This window comes from Bombus fervidus, chromosome 6 (genome assembly GCF_041682495.2).
Source record: "Bombus fervidus isolate BK054 chromosome 6, iyBomFerv1, whole genome shotgun sequence".
Taxonomy (NCBI): Eukaryota; Metazoa; Arthropoda; class Insecta; order Hymenoptera; family Apidae; genus Bombus; species Bombus fervidus.
Genome location: NC_091522.1, coordinates 15,539,145 through 15,556,212, shown reverse-complemented (window position 1 = coordinate 15,556,212; position 17,068 = coordinate 15,539,145). Strand labels below are relative to the sequence as shown.

Sequence of the window (17,068 nt, the reverse complement as noted above, 5' to 3'; positions counted from 1 at the left end):
CTCGCGCTAATTTATATACACTCGCCGAAACCGCGAACGGCCAGTGGTGCTCGTCTCGTTTCTTCTCCCGAGCGTACACCTTTATCCACGGGTCTCTCGTGCAAATCGTTGAACACTTGGCGAAGAATCGCTGCCACGAACGTACCCTCACCGACGAGGTTAATAAAAACCGATGGAGCGTGCCGGGGGTACTACTAGAAGCATTGATCTTTTTCATAAGCGGCTATCTCCGGACTCGTAGAATCGCCGCGAGCGACGGGAATCAGCGAGAGAGGTGGTTTTTCAGCAGCCGGTGAAATTAATGTACATTTCGTCGAAGACGTCGAGCCCGGGAATGAATGCGACCGTCAAGGATTAAATCATTTTCTAGCCGCGAGACGGCTGCAATTTACAATGCTTTCAGTGGTTTCACGACTGTTCGTTTCCATCCGGACCGATTGCTTTCTTCGTTAATTAATAATGCACGCTCGGCTTTCGTCCTTGTTCGGTTTTATGGAATCACTGTTCGTAGCATCGTGTATATTTCTCATATCCGTATCTGACAACTGTCGTTCGATCCGAAGTGTTACTATTTATTATTTATTCTTCTCTTATATGTTTAATGCAGTACGCCTCGACGATTTACAGTATCATGCAGCGACAAGATACGTTAACAAATCAATACGAGCTTGAAGATGGTGCATCCAAGAACGGTTTTCGATGAGTCAATGATAAAAATAAAACGAAATGGTCGACGAGAAAGCATGGGTAATGTGGGATTATAAGACGGCGATAAAGATTGCGCCCGATGAAATACGCGGCGGTTTTTCAACACCGGCGATTAATGCACATTTCATCGAAGACACCCGCACGGCGGATTAATACGCCGTGAAAGGGGTTAAATCATGTTTCACCCCGTGTCGCGTTCTTGATTTACTAGCCGTTTAATGGTTTTACGACTGTCCACTTGGGTTAGGATTGCTTTCTTCATTAATAAACGAGGGTTTCGCCTGTACGTCGCGTAAATCTTGTCTTCAGCTCGAATAAAAATATATCGCCACGTAGTAGACGCTCGTCGCGCTTGTCGCTTAAATTTTTCTCGTCTCAACGTCTTCTAAACGTTTTACCAACATATTCCGATCGTTTACTCCCAACAGCGAAATCGTTCAGTCGCCTGGCATTATTTACGATTAGTATTACATTAGTTTAGATCGTGACGATCAAATTTTCTCTGTTGAAACGAATTTCAAACAAACTATTCTTTTCCAATGAACGTTCTGATGTTTCTTGATCGCAAACAACGGCAACTAGCCGTTCGTTTCGCAAACTTTCTGCCTGGTAAACTCGACGAGTGTCGCGAAAAAACGCCACTGCCCATCCCTCGGATCGATCCACGGAGTAGCATCGTAGCATCCGTGGAACGCGTGCAACATGGACGTTTTTTTTTTGCCAAGAGACGGTAATTGTTGACGAGAGGCGAAGTGACCCCCAGGTCCGGCGCGTTAAAAGCGAAAACACACAGAGGTAAATTAATTTACGACACGGTGGGAGCCGCAACGCGGCCGTTCTTGCTGTTTCTCGCAATTAGTATCAGACGATGTTCGTGTGCCGTTCCACTAATCCACGAATAATAAATGCAGTCGCGAGACCTCGATGTGCTTTCGTCACACGCGCCAACGAAACGAAAAGGGTCGAGGGGAAAGGGAACGAGCGTGAAATTAAAATAGCATCGCCGGCTTTCGTGACTGGGAACGTCCTGTAACCAAGCTCCACGTTGTTTTGTTCCTGTTGTTTACCGTGTTGTTCGCCAACGACTCGGATCCGCGAGAATTTCTTCAGACCAGGAGAAAAACCAGAAGAAAAACGAGAAGGAGAACGCGAGGAATGGAAAGAAAATATGATTACGCGTAGCGCATGTTCATACGGTTGAAATTTACAGTTTTTCCAGGATGCTCGATACAGAATCGAATCAAGTTTCTAACGAAATGCTTGCGGTATTGCTTTCTTAACTAACGATTCTCGTCCCTCGCGGCGGAATGCCGGCGGAAGATGGGCGAGCTTGCGCGTTCGCGCGGCTTACCAACCTTCGCGGCAAGAGAAAATAGGTAATTCAAAGGTAAATCGAGGTAATTCGAAGACGGATGAATCTTGGGATCCACGGAGCATACTTAATAGCACGACGATAAATTACATTAAGATACAACAGGTTTCCGTGCGTAAAAGTATGGGCTACATTGTTGAGTTCGCCGCTGGGATTCTTGCAAACTTCTGCACTTTCCTGAGACATTTACCTTTTTATTTTACATAGATATTTGCAATAACTACACATTTCCCAGAAACTAGGAGTATTATAACATAGACTTTTTATCTTTTTTTATACATTTGATCCGGATACAAATCACAGAGCAGAAATCGATATTTCATCGTACCAAGAGTAGCGTGGTATTTCATTAAATTCTTTATAAAATCACGTACGTTATTTTCTTCGCGAAAGCATAGAATCTTTTTCAAAGAAAAAAAAAAAAAAGAAAAAAAGAAAAAGAAGCAGGAAAGTTACATATCGATCAAGGAACATCGCCTAAAATTGCGAATAGTAGTTTAATGAAATTCGTTAAATAACGCCGGCTTGCTTTTACTTGTGATTCGAAGGGACGAATCGGTCTGATGAGATTTATTTACCGGATCGACGATGAAAGAACGATAAATAGTTCGGAAGGAGAGAGCCTGCCAAGTTTCATCTATCGAGTATTGTGAAACCGTTTAATGAAGGTAACCGATGCACACAAGGCCCGGCGTAGTTAATTCCAATTCGGTGAGGAGCCACAACCTCCACGGTGGAAAGACGTGGAATCTGACCTGGCCCGAATGAAAAATTACCCGACGTCACGGTTTTCAAATTTCCGCCCGCGGTACATCAATAAAGACGCTGACGATTATTAAGCGGCGCGCGCGCCTTCGTGCTTGTTACGGGGCATTGTTTCTCCACCGATATTGTGTTCCGACGTCGGAGAAAGTGAAATACCGACTGTTCCACTTAATGACGGGACCTACGCGTGCATTCGGTTACGAGCAAACTACAGTTAAAAATCCTCCATTATTAATGTATCAATCGCGATTTATATACAATGACAAAAGATCTCTTACTTTTCTGACTTAAACGTAAATACAAGTTCGGATGTAAACTTGAATTTGAGTTTGAGTTTGAGCTCGTTTGATCGATAAAAATATGTCTTGGACCGTAGCGTCTGAAAATAGCTGGCGCGTGCGGTTCAATAAGTAGTCTGTTGAACTATGTTCGATCACTTGGTTTATGACGCCTGACGTTTTCACCGGAAAGAAATGCGTACGCGTTGTAATCGATCGCATCGTGCAACGGACGCTCTGTTACGACAGCATTAGTCGCGTTTAATATCCATCATTTCGTACATTGATTGTTGCTTTCTGTGGCCAATGCACTGTCCCGCAGTGAACACCAGAACCTACCTATAGGTACGTTGAAATAGTGTATCTACAGAGTGTTCGATTAATCGCGGTACGCTGAATCGTACAACGCATCGAAGAAATAGTTTACATTGTTCTGGTTAACGGCGAAACAATCATTTGGGTCACTTGACGCGGCATCGATTTACTTTTTACCTATTCATTCGGCAACAATTGCCACTTTGTGGTTCGTGTATCTCGATTTATCAGACACCCTGTGTACGACCCTATTTTTCTGGCGCGTGTGTGCACGCTGTGCGTTGCACGAACGAGAACGAAGCGTACAGAACCGACTACAAATCTATAGATCAGTTGGTAGCCGGCGCAAGTAAGCATTCTAAAACATAATGTCAGTAATTAATTGTCTGCCAAGAAATGATGCGGCTATCTCACGCGACCGATGCAAAGCTCTCTCACGAGAAGAATCTTTCCCTTTCTCTCCTCGTCGTGTACTATCCACGTCCTTCTTCCTCCTTCGTTCAATCCCTCGACCTTCCTCAGAACCCTCTTTCATCTCTGCTCTTCCCAGCTGTGCTAGTCCTGTTCGTTCTTTTGTCCGGACTTCTCTCGCTCGGCCGGTCCCACCTTTCCGCCTCCTTCGTTTCTTTCTTTCGATCGGCCCCGGACTAGTAATGCATTTAAACAATCTCTTTATCTCCGATTCGACACTCCGGGCGACACGGCCGCTCGTAATAATGAGAGGAAAACATTCCCGCGTGCCGCGAGATCATGTTGCAGGATTTTTGTTCTGGTCGCCTCCATTGGCGAGTTTCGATGTTTCCTTCCCTTCCAGCGTTCTGACCCGTGCACTATCAACCTTTTCTTATCCATCGATATTCTTGCGAATCAAACAGAATGTTACAAATAAGTTGGAATAGGAGAGTTACTCGTGCGTTTTTAACAAGATCAATGTCTCAATCTGTGAATTTTGAAATCAGTGTATTCTTCATCCCTGAAAACATAATAAGTATTTAATCTTTGGTTTTAAGGATTTAGAGATAGAGTTGAAGGAAGCAAAATCGTTGTAGAGTCGAAGAAGGTTCACCCGCGCCTCTGACAAGACTGCGATCTTAACGTTTTCATTTTGAAATCAATATTCTGTTCGTGGTTCGAAAAGTACGGATAATCGTTAATCTACAGTTTCTATCAATTTGCAGGTGTGTTATCTCTGTGCCACGGAACTTGATGCGAATAGGATTGAAACAGAAAATTTCGAAACCTGAAGGCTTTCTCGCGAAGGCCGGTTATCGACAGCAGCTCTGACTCTATTCTGTCTCGTGTCGAAACATTCAACGGTCTCGATTTAAAAAATTTTTGATCGATCGGGGTTCTGGAGCGACCTTCTCGGCGCAGGTCCTCCTGGTGGGTCTATGCATTCCATTGGACCAGTGTGCACACACGGCCCAGGTCGTTCGGCCCGTACAATAACTTTACGCGGCCATTGTACAATTTGATAATCATTTTGCCGTTGAAGTCACCCGTTCATTAGCATATTTAATTATGAATATTTAAGATTTTTGGCGCAGCGGGACAGCGTTCTACCCGAGAGCCGTTCCCCCGGCGTATTAAAATAAAGCCTGCATGGTGCATGAGGCTCCATCGTAAATTTCGTCGGACACACAAGGACTGGTTGTTGCTCCGATCTTGCAGCAAAAGACGAGTAAAAAGGTATCTGGAAGACAGGCATACGATACGTATTGCCACTAGCGGCGTAACACGAGGAAAAAAACACGCGAGACCCACCTCTGCACGTGCGTGTGTACACGCGTGTGCGTTCCGCGTGGAGAAAGGCCTCGGCGTTTCGTATTTTCATTTTCTCCCTGCTGGTGCATCGTGAACGCTAGTTTTGTACGAAGACTCGAAAACCCACGTGAGATATAGTCGTTGAGTATCCCGTTTGTCCGTTAACGACGGAATAAAGAAACGAAATTAAGAAGGAATTTCGCTTGGAACATTAAACGCGTATTTAAAGATATCGCAATTTTATGAAATGAATTATTAGTACATTTACAACAGATTTACAACATTTACGATAGACAGATATCTACAATTGTTACGTCATCTTTTAGGATTCCACGTTTTCCTGTGTTTAATTCCCTTTTCATCGGATCTCCGACGTTTCTATCTTTCAAAACGATTCAATCTTTCGCAGCTGAACGAGAGAAATTACTTAATACGAGGTAAGCCCGCGGAACGATCGTGGAAATATTAATTACAAAGCGAGCTTCAAAGTTCATTCCGTAAATTTACATAAGCAGACCGGAGAAAATTCTTTTATTTATCGCTGCCCATTGTTCCCCGTGGCCTTCCATCGACGTTAACAGAGGAGAACACAATCCACGGTGTTCTCTCTGCCCGTCGCGATTTCTGAAGCGGGTTCTTACGCACCAGCTCTCCGCTGTTTCTCTCTCTCCGTTCATCCCTCTCGTCACTCTCTTTTCCTCTCCTCTCGTTGCCCACGCATTATAATAGCGGCATTTTAAAAGGGTACAGGATGAATAAGGTGTGTATAGAGGCTCCTAGCACCTGCAGCCCATTATAATGAAAGGGTCTGGACGCCTACTTCTTTAAATAATACGTAATGGGCCCTAATAATTAGTCGGGGGAACATCGTCAGGGTGTGTAAAACTAATGCTGCTCGAACGACCGACCAGCTAAAATCATTTACATGCCCGGCCATTTATTCCTTTCTCTTTCTTTTAATTGCCCCGTCCCTTCCAAAGCCAGGCTAAGTTTGATCCCGTAGTTGTTATTATCAGTCGGATGATCGCCTCGACGATCGATCATCTATGCTCCTTTTTATTCCGCACACTGTTTGGTGATCGGATGTCGGACATCTTGTTGATCATTTTTCCATCGTGATTCGCTAAAATCTTGCCTCCGTGTAATACACGAAGATCGCAACAGAGAGGCATGACACGTACACTTTTGTCGATTTTCCGATTTTAATATCACTTTGTGAATAAACTGCGGAATTTGAATGTAGCACGAATAATTGAAAATGGAAACAACCTGTTAGGCCTAAGACTTGTTGGCGAAGATTTATGAAAATCTAAGGCACGTTTATTAGAACAAGCACCCACCTAATACCTTCGACAGTGTAACATTATATCGAGCTGTATTTGAAAATGTTTATCGTCAAAATATAATGTAAAGGTAGCTCTGTACCGAATCTTAAAACAAGTTCCCTGTAAAAAGTTGCAGATAGGTGACTTGTCATGTTCATTTTCCGTAGTCGTCCTATAGAGAGGAAGAATAGAAGGGGAACAACAGGAAGGATCAATTTCATTCTACTCGGAATGACGAATTAGTTCTGTTTCGTTATTACAGAATGTTATGTTCTCAAATTAACGACGAGATCTCGCGAGGTACAACACAACGAATGCGGTAGACGAAAAAGTTTAAGCAGTCGAAATTCAAATTACAAATCTGACCAGAAAGAAGCGAAGGGGCTGAATAGGGGGTTGGAGAGAAGATCCTGTTGCCCTCGCTGTCCCCACCTACGACATACTTTCGCCGTTCGCGAAATTAAAGATCGCTTTTTACTGTAATTATGGCAGAATCGCGTCTTCAAAATACATCGCCACGGGGCGCCAACTTAGTGCGGCAGTTAAATAAATATCGCCATAGGCGCCCCATTCGTTTCTTCGGAGGAGGCCCAACGGTGCACGAACCCGCGGGATTAACGCTTTCTACCCATTGTAGCCTTTCTCGTAAACGTCAAAACGTAACGATCTTTCCCTCCACTCTCTCTCTCTCTCTCTCTCTTTCTCTCTCTTGCTCTCTCTGTCTCTCTCTTTCTCTTTCTTTCTTTTCTCTGGCTTCACCTTACGATCTCGACTCGTGCGCACGGGTGCGCGTTACGCACCTTATAAAATCCAATTGAATATACCGCATTGTCGACGGTTCAATCGATAATAACGCTTGTGAAATAAATACCTGGCCTCGATCCGTTGACACGCGATCTGATACTGACCAGTACGACGTTTTACGAGCTTTCTTCGTTCCCGCGAGTACTATAGACCGTTCTAATAAATAGCGTTCGAACAGGATTTTGTAAATCTTCAAACGGCTCTCTAGCTCTGTAGTTTGATATAAATACGAGATACGTTTCTTTCTTTTCTTTCGTTTTTTAAGTTCGTCACGAAATTCAAAGAAGTCGTATGTAAATCATTTAATGAAACTTTTTGCAAACCTTCGACGTTAGAATCTTCAAATTTTATAACTTAGTTCTTTCTGCAGCGTAGCTTGAATTCTTGCCGGTTCTCAAAGAAGTTGGCTTGTTTTCGAGGCCGAACGAAGAGCCATTGACGTAATAAGAGGCACAAAGTAAGAGTTAATACGAAACAGAGATGGTAGACCGTGCGAGAAAGAGAGACGGCGCGGGTGACTTAATAAGAGACTGTAAATATACAACAACGGCGAAGCTGAACGATATTAAAACCCGCGTTCCATGACGCGGCCAATCTTTTTTCCAGCGACTCATAAGTCAGAACGCCGCGGCGAGCGTACACGGACGAGAGACGAGTTCCTCTGATCTTGCTTTAATTGCATTTCTCTCGTGGCGAAGTCAGAAAAAGATACTGTCCGACTTAATTCGGCAGAAACGCGGCGTAGGCCCCGGGGCCCAAAACCGACGGGAATAGGACCGACTGCTCGCCGCACGGGCAGAAATCATTCGTCCGCCGATTTATTACTTTTAATTAGTATTAAATTCAATCCGGCCCGTCTCGCCGTAGGTGGCGCGTTTACATCATGTAATTCGTGTCTTCCGTTATGGTCATTTTCTCGTGGCATGCCCACGCTTTATCAGAACGCCCGCCTCTGGACACTCCATTATATCAGTCGGCACGAAACAAATAAAGAGACACATATAAATAAATGAACGCGTGATATCGAACGGTACCGTGCAACGGCAGTGCTACGTGACGGGAATGTCGCACCATCTGACCGTACTTTGCTTCTCCATCTACTTTCGTTGTTCGTTTCGCGATATAAAGCTTGTCGCGAATTCGTATACGAGTAGCACGATATTCGCGATTTTTTAGAATTATTGAAAAAAAGTACTAAAGGTTTGCGTAATCCACAGCGCGAAGATGGTTCGACGTTCCCTTCGTCGCGGTGAGACGTGTTCTATGACAGTTAAACGAAAATTAACCAAGTGTCAAGAATTTCGTACATGAAAACTCTATTCCTGCTAAGTGGTTCATCGCTGATCGATAATAAAGACCCACGAAAATACCTTTTTGAGGATATTTAGAGCGACGTGTTCCTGGCTATATATCAAATTAAAACGCGATATGATTAAATGGTGTGCGGAAAATATAAAGTTCAAAAATAGCAGAGGAAATAATTTGCGTTCTTAAATCCAGTTTAAAGTAACGTTACAAAAGTAGGACGAGCTTCCCGCTAATTACGAACATTCAGCCAGCTATTTCAGGCGATATTTCAATTTCGGCACGAATCTCATTTTCCCTGGTAGGTACATCATTTCCAAAGTCGCAGTCTCCATCACGAGTACGTTTCGCTTCCGTCGTTTCTCACGGCTCCCACGGCTCGCGATTCTCGTAGGCAATCGCTGCGATAATTGCACGTAATCACCGACGGATGATTGTTTTACCGTTTCGCCAAATGCCAGGCCCTCATGCGCGATAAGCTCGCAAACGCAATTAGCCTGATCCAACGGCTGCGATATTGCTCGTTGCGCGAATTAACCGATCGTACGAGAATTCCATCGCGTTCGTCTGTTGGTAATACGCGTTTCTTTTCGTTCGAATATAAAGATAATTTATTTGATCGTTGGTATAAGAGGAGCGCGTATTATCGTAGATTACGGAGCGTCGTGCACGTTAGCAGCGCGTAATCACGTCGGTGTCACATCCGAATGTTAGCCCTTACCTACGACTTAGTAGAGTTTAACCGGGATTTTATCTTGAGCCTGGCTTAGGCTCCCGACCGGTGATGCACGATTGTTTGTAGAAATATTCTTCCGGCCGTTATTTACACGCCTATCAAAACGTCCAAGCAAAGTGGCCTCGTGTAAGCTGGTTTCATGGCCAGTTTGTCCCTACACCCTGTCCACCTATCCGTCCTCTACCTAGAAGAACGGAGGATTAGGGAAGGTGCGTTACGATCGGCTCGATATTGTCTTGTTACGTGGCGCAAAATCGCGTATTATCCGATTATCCGTTAAATATCCGATCATCAACCTTATTACGCGTTGGGATCATGTACTGGCTCGCAATTTTAGAGTAACTGGGATTACGGTAGGATTTCGCCTACAAATACTTATGGGATAGTTTAGGAAAACAGTATAAAAAACGAAATCGTTCTAAGTGAATATTACATTGAACGAATAAATTATTTCAACGTCTTGTAGTTGTTATACTTACTTTTAATACATATTTAACGATAGCCAATGATTTGATCTATTGTTCGACGAAGTGTTGGCTACCTGACGAATAAAGGATCTTGTTAGGGATGTTAAAGAATCACGGGGAAAAATCTTGCAACGTTTTCACTGTTGATCGAGAAATTCATAATCGCGGTGCATGTAGTGTAACGGTATCTCGTCTCGTGTTTCGACTTTTAATCGAAATGTACGAACGAAACTGGAGTTGAACGTTCGCACGAGTCATTTCCATTGTCGCCAGAAATGTTTCGTACTATTTTTCCTCGAGGTTACGCCTCCTTTTTTCTCGGTGGCGAATTTTTTTGTTCGTGTTTAGTTTAATTAAACTCACGCTCTCTCCGCAGACGCGCGAAATTGTATCTCGCGGCCGGAAAACTCGCAGCGCCAGAGTTTTGGGGGTTTAATTAATTCGAGCTTTTTAGAGGCGGTAATTAGGAAATCGCGGCGGCCGTCTCGCGGTGCGTGAAAACGCGAGCTCCGCGTCTCGTTCGCGTCCTGACTATAAACGTAACGTCGACGAATTTCTAGGACGTGGTTCGTATTTTTTCTCCGTCCCGGTACGCGAACCTTTTTATACCGTCTCCTCTGTTGTAGAATGTTCGGATTTCCTTCGTGTGTGATCAACTTCCACGCGAAACCGGAGCGTTGTCTGTTCGTCGAGTCAAACTCGCGATAATTGTCCTTCTCAAACTTCTTTCTGCAGCGGGAAACACTGGCGACGCTCATCGCAAATTTATTCGGTTTTGCAAGAGCGCATTGTGTGCTTATTGCACGAGCAGCTCGACGAGAGCAGAGAAGTAAAAACAACGAGGAGGCCGTGCGGTTCTGCGAGCTATCGCTAAAAATTAAACTCAAAACCGGGCTCCCGTTCAACGAAGAGGCTCGTTCGCCGTTTAAAAGAGCCGAAAAATAAAAACGGAGTGGAAAAAGGAAAGATAGAAGGGAAGAACCGTGGCCACGGCGCACCTACAACGGCAGGCTTAAATCTGATTTAAGTCATATACCGTGTCGCGATGTTTCTGCCGAAAAAAGACAAGGATCCCTCCCGTGAGCTACCTTAAATTTACATCAAACTATACGCGCTTTAATCCGGGAATGCGGCGGTCCCGCTCGCTCGCTGTCTCTCCTCGTTGGCTGGCTTTGCTGGCTGATGCTCTCGCGCGTACAACCATACCAGGTCCCTAGCCGAACCAGTGCACACATGGAACGAAGGACGCGTCATTGGACGTAGCCAAGCCTACCCGTATCTCGCCTTTTAATCTTATTACGGACCCCGGACGGAAGATATGCCCGAGACGTATCATTTTCACCTTTGCTAATTTATCACTTTCCATAAACTGCTCGGCCTCTAAGCGCGGATTCCGTAACGCCGATGATAAATCGCGAGCGAGCGGATCGGTTGCCCGATATAGCGACCGAGCCACCGAGAAAACAGTGGCTGCAAATCGGCGCGAAGAAGGGCGCAGAGGGTGAAACCTATGGAGGGTGGAAAGGTGCTTTAATAAAAAAAAAAAAAAAAAAACAACAACAGGGGGAAGTATTAAAAAAATCCGCAAAATGAGCTGCCTGTGCGCGGATATATGAAAACCCAAAGTATATTCGCGGTGGTGAACGCGAAGATAAAGACCGTGACGAACATGAAAACGAAGACAAGAAGGAAGATAAAGGTGAAAACGAAGATAACGTTGGCCTCGTTCTTCGTTGCACAACTGTGATATTAAAGTGCAACGCGCCACGTTTTAAGACTATACCGCCAATTAAAATCAATCGCGGCCAGCGATTTTTCGATATACCAGAGAAGAGAAACTACGAGATGGTACACAGGGGGCAACGAGCGGTACCCGCTCGTGCGCTGGCAACCGAGCGAGAACGTGCACGAGGAAGCTTGATTAGCTTCGCGATTAATTCGCTTAGGCAACAGAAGCGTCGACTGAAAACTCTCGTCGACTACACAGATTCGCGAACACGACCCGCTCTCAGCGTTCAAGCTTATCTCTGCTTGTATAATCGTTCTTTCTCGACGATAAATTAACGCCGTAGGAGTGGCCCTCGATATAGTTGCTATGTCGATATCTTCGATCGAACTTTTAATAACGATTCGACCTTACTGATTAATTCCATAGATGGAAATGTCACTGAAATTTCTTCCTTCGATGCTTTCCCACGTCGCGCAAATTTTTATCAAAAACAACGCCACGATTCTGAGAATTTGTTTGGAAAAATTTAATTTAACCGAAAAATATCATCTATATCGTATCGTTGAGAGACACTATCACAGACCCATAAGCTAAGAAGGCGAGGTGATTTCGTTGCGGGATAAAAGGAAAAGGAAAAGGAAATTCAATCACTGGTCGTAAATAATTGACCATTCTTGGGCGTTGCGCGCTCAATATTGGCAAAACGGGATTTTCGTAGGCTCATGCAGAGGGTAAAACGCGCGTATATACGCCGCGACGTGTATCCTCGACGGCGGCGGAGGTGTGCGGCGTACGGTCGATGCGAGGCGGAGGCGTCAGGCTTAAGGCCTTAAAGCCCGTGCAAAAAGGTCGTAAAACAAAGGAAGGCCCTATTTAATAAGATTACCGCGTCTCGAGGAGATTGTGTTGCCCGACTCTTGAGTATCGGATAACGTAAGCTACCTAAGGGGCAACGTTATGCGAGCAAAGAAAGAGGACGTTGGAGGTGGAGGGTGACAGGACGGAACCAGCGTGAATACTTAATCGTCCTATTTTAAACATCGCATTAGCGTCGTTCCCTCGACGACGAATTCTTTGCTCCGTCGCGGTTTACCGCATGGTAAGAGAAAAAATAGAAAAGAAAAAAGAAAGATGAAAAAAGAGAAAAGAAATCGGCCTGTGCCCCTGGTTGCGTAACAACGGTTCCGCGGGAATTGTAGGGACGAGGCCGACTTTAAATTTAAACGATCAGAATCTCCGCGTTTTAAATCGCGACAAAGCCACCTCAGAGCCGCGCTCAAGGATGAACACCGAGCTAGTTCAAGGTATTTACGCGAAAATAAAGTCTCGTAACGATATAATGCGTAACGTTGGAAACCATGATAAAACCGACGGATATTGAAGTGGAAGAAAGAGAGGGATAAAGAGAGGGAGAACGAACGTATTTCTTGCCGACGCGCACGGTCCGCCGCAAATTGCGAGATGAAACACAGGAAGGGATACCGAGTAGGTATAAGTAAAGAATAAAGAGCAAAGATGGAAGAACGGTGAAGTATTCAACAGAATTGTAGCGCGTAGAACGTTACATTATATTCTTGATCGTATATTCTGCTACGTAGCTGAAAAACTCTTCCAAGCCAGCGATATAAGCGGCTTTTCTCTTTGCCATGTTTCGCCTCGACGTCCCTCGACCGTGGCTGTTAGGTCCTCCCTCTCTCCTTTTTTCTCCCTTTCCTTTTTTTTTCTTTTTTTTTTTTTTTTTTTTTTTTGTTTGTTGCCTCTCCCGCTCGTCTTCTCTCTTCATCGCGTGCACTCTCTCTCTCACCCTTGTCTTTCCCCCTTGGCTGAATTAACGTACGACTTCCGGCCGCGAATTGTCTCGTACGAGCAGCGCATAATCTCCGAACGAGGCTGCTCCTTTGTTAGTTCGTCTTTAGACCGAACGGTAACGCGAGTAAAATAAACTCCGAGCGGAGAAATTTTTTAGGAGCTTTTAAAAACCATTCGCGCATCGAGGCGTAATAAAAGAATTTTTTTTCACGAAATCACCACCATCTCCTCGAGGCAGCTTCAACCCTCTCTTAGCCGTTTAGTTGAGTCGCGAAAGGGTATCGTACGCTGCAAGATTGGAGCGCAAGGTGGCCGAGGAACGCCGCGCCGCGTAGCGAACGTTTCCTTATAAATGGCGCGCGTCACGCGGCCGCTGCGCTTCGTGACAAATTAAAAGGACACCGAGGCAGCTTCGTTACCAGTTGGCGCGGCGTGCAGCGTCTCTGACGCGGATAAGTGAAACTATTTACGACCACCCTGGAAACAAACAATCGGCAAGGAACGAGTTAATAGGCGCGTTGATCACGCGAAACAAGATTTTCGATCAACGGTTTTATCGCGCGGTTGAATCGCCGTGCTGGCCCATTTTTTCAAGCCGAGATTGAGCCAATTAAAAAGAATCTTCGACAACGTTGCAACCGAGAATGCAACGCAGATTGCAAGAGAAATCTTTGAGGAGCCTTGCCGTCACACATTGTCGCAGTTTTATCCAAATGATGGAAGCCGATGTTTTTTTCAAAGGCAACGGCGGCTGGACACGCTTAATGGCTACGTCAAGACCGCGTAGCAACATTTTTGGCCAATGTTTTATCGCTTCGAGATAATCCCTTTTGGCCTTCACGCTTTAATTCATCCCGCGACCGGTAAGAGCGGTCTGGGCTGCTAATGGCGGTTCGAATAAAAGTGAAACTGCAACCGGATCAACGGAGGCGACACACGTTGTTGCTGGCCCCGGTCCCGATACATCTCGGATGCATTAAGCTTGTCTTACCTGGCGCGCAGGTCTGTCGCGAACGACCGATTAATCCGGGGATAAGAATTCTCCCGGTATAAATGGATTGAGAACCGATGCGCGCGAGCGAGCAAACGCACGCTCACTCCCCCGTTCCCTTGGCTTTGCCCCGTTCGTTCAGCCGCGTATCTACCGGCCGTGGGAGCTTAGATTTTGCATACCGAAGGGTAACCAATGGGATTAAACCGCAGAAACCTTTAAGTGCATGCCATTCCGCCGCTCCGCGTGAAATCCATGCGATATTATTTCGGGAATTTATGGAAATACCAGCCCTTGGCTCCGATTCCTTAGTTTTTGCCGATGATAAAACGACCGGATGCGCGGCCCCGTTCCGGATAAAACTACCTTTCGTCGATGGAATAATCGTTCCTAACGTCCCTCTCCCGTAATCGTGTTTCGCTTTGCAACATCGAACTTGGTACTCTATGATTTCGACAATATAGCGCAGTCGCGTCGCGTATAACGAAGATAAAAACGTTTCTAGCGTTTTTGTGCTACGCGATTAAAGTGAAAACGAAAGAACATAAAAATTCTGAAGCTGAAGAATTTGTCTTTTCGTCTTAAGCTACTTTATACGTAAACGAAGAAGATGAAAATAAATATGTCTGTTATACGGGGAATCTATCTCTAGCGTTATAGGTGGTCCTATCGTATACAGAATATATATTATCCATACCGGTATTTAGTGTAGCCAGTGAAAGATAGATATATAGAGAGAAACTAAATCCTCGATTAAAGATCGTTCGTGTTGTTCCACGAGCTGTCTATTCCTCTCTCTAACGTCCGATCTTCGTCGTCGGAGATTGGTCTTACATCCGCGTGAGGAAGGACTTCGCTATCTCGCAATAACGCGTAACTGATAGGATTAAGATCGGCCGATGGTCTCGGTCCGGTGAGCTTAGATCGGGTTCCTACGCGGATCGAAGCTTGTAATTACTCGGAGAAAAATTATTCGCTTGATGTATCATTCGGCTGTTGCTCTCGCGAGCGATCGCCTCTCATTAGCATAACCAACGGAGTCGAGTCGCCTTTCGAAATCGGAATATTTCTACGCGACGATCGTACGCGACAGAATCGAGGCGCGGCGAAGAAGAGGACGAGGAGACGAGACCGAAACTCCTGATAATCCCGTGGGACGCGGAAAGCGTTCGAGGGGAAAAGCGAGTTCTCCGCGCGACGAAGCACGAGAGACGGTTGATCCTTTATTTAGGTGTTGCCGCGTATTGCTATAACGCGTTTCACGGAAGCTCGGTTAGCTCGATTAGGTCCGCGCGCAACTTCGCGTTGGCGAACGATTTCCAAATGCGGTCTCGTAACGATTGAAAGCGTCGAAATTATCGATACACTCGTGGCTACGTCGCGGCGATAAAGAATCGCAGATTAACGAGCGCGCCATTGTAAAATAACACGAAGAAGTTTACGTCGAGGTTTGATAAACGATCGCGCGATAAAATGTAAAACTGGGAATTTATGCCCTGCTTTCTGCGAGCTTTCGATTTTTCGGGGATTATTACGGTTGATTTATAAGGGCTTCGTAGGAAGTCGCGCTTTTATATCGCGGCCAGCGAGGAGAGGTGGAATTGTAAATTTAATTCGGCCCCGATAAGCAATTAAAGACAGGATGTGGTTTCTCATTTTTTAACGTCGCGGTAAATAACCTTTGTTTTCGAGGATTCTCCAATACTGAATGCTTTCGGCATCGTTTCTCTTCTATTGTGCTCTCGCGGGATACCACTCATTGACGGCTTCTTCATCAATTAGTAATTAATCAATTATTTCATTCGCATAGCGCAATAAGACCGCATCGAATCAACGGTGCATCGAAGACTGCCGCATTCATGGAATTTCAAATCCTTCGAGGCCTTTTTTTATTTTAGAAAACGGTAATTAAGGTTAATTCTATGATTGGAAATAGCCAGGTCGTCGACCGACTGTCGACTTTTTTTTAATTATAACTTGATTCTCTATTGGTACAAAAAACGAACTCCGTACGCAGGTAATTCATTGTAATTCATGCCTTTTAGACTACCAATTTATATACGTAAGACCATTCGATTTAAAAGTAATTTACTATTTGTCTACGATAAAGCTTCTCTATTTCGCGATAATTTGCCTTTCTGTCTTTTAAAAGTTATTCCAACTTTTATTTCCTGCGTTACTTTTTACTTTCCTCCCAAAACTTTTCCTTCTCGGAATCATATAACACCAAAGGCTCGCCGTAACCGCACACCCGATGGATAACGACGTCGTTTTTAATAAATCGGCTCGTTACTCGCAATAAGGCCCCCCTCAACTGAGCCAATGATCGTTTCATTTACTTAAAGACCTGCTCGATACTCGGCGGTGAACGGCGCAACTGGGGAAACAAGACGGACCGAATTACCCCCAAAAAGTACGTAGGATACGACAGACTGAGATATACTTATCGGGTATAAGTGAAAATGCAGGCACGCAAGTAAATTGGCAATCTGATTTTACAGGGTCCCATGATTTTTACGATCGATCGGCTAGAATCGAGCCACGATACGAAAACAGAGGACCTCACACGTGCTTCGCGTATATAGCAAGCGTGTCCGAGTGTTTACGCGCGGCTATCGCCACCTCGATTCGAATGTGAATATATGTTGAGCGGGGTGAGATGGAAACCGTCTTAAATACGTCGTATTCACGTCCATCCTG

General features: G+C 45.0%; 1 long non-coding RNA gene across 2 annotated transcripts in view; it reads right to left on the bottom strand.

Annotated features, from left to right (window-relative positions):
• Positions 1-17,068, bottom strand: part of LOC139988311 (uncharacterized) — a 301,238-nt gene that overhangs the window by 25,750 nt on the left and 258,420 nt on the right. The window contains exon 5 of one of the 2 annotated variants that reach the window (XR_011800069.1): positions 2,111-4,411. The exons of the other annotated variant lie outside the window; for it this stretch is intronic. This is a non-coding gene — a long non-coding RNA (uncharacterized lncRNA). Of the gene's footprint in view, positions 1-2,110; positions 4,412-17,068 lie in introns of those variants that run through there. 2 annotated transcript variants of the gene reach the window in all.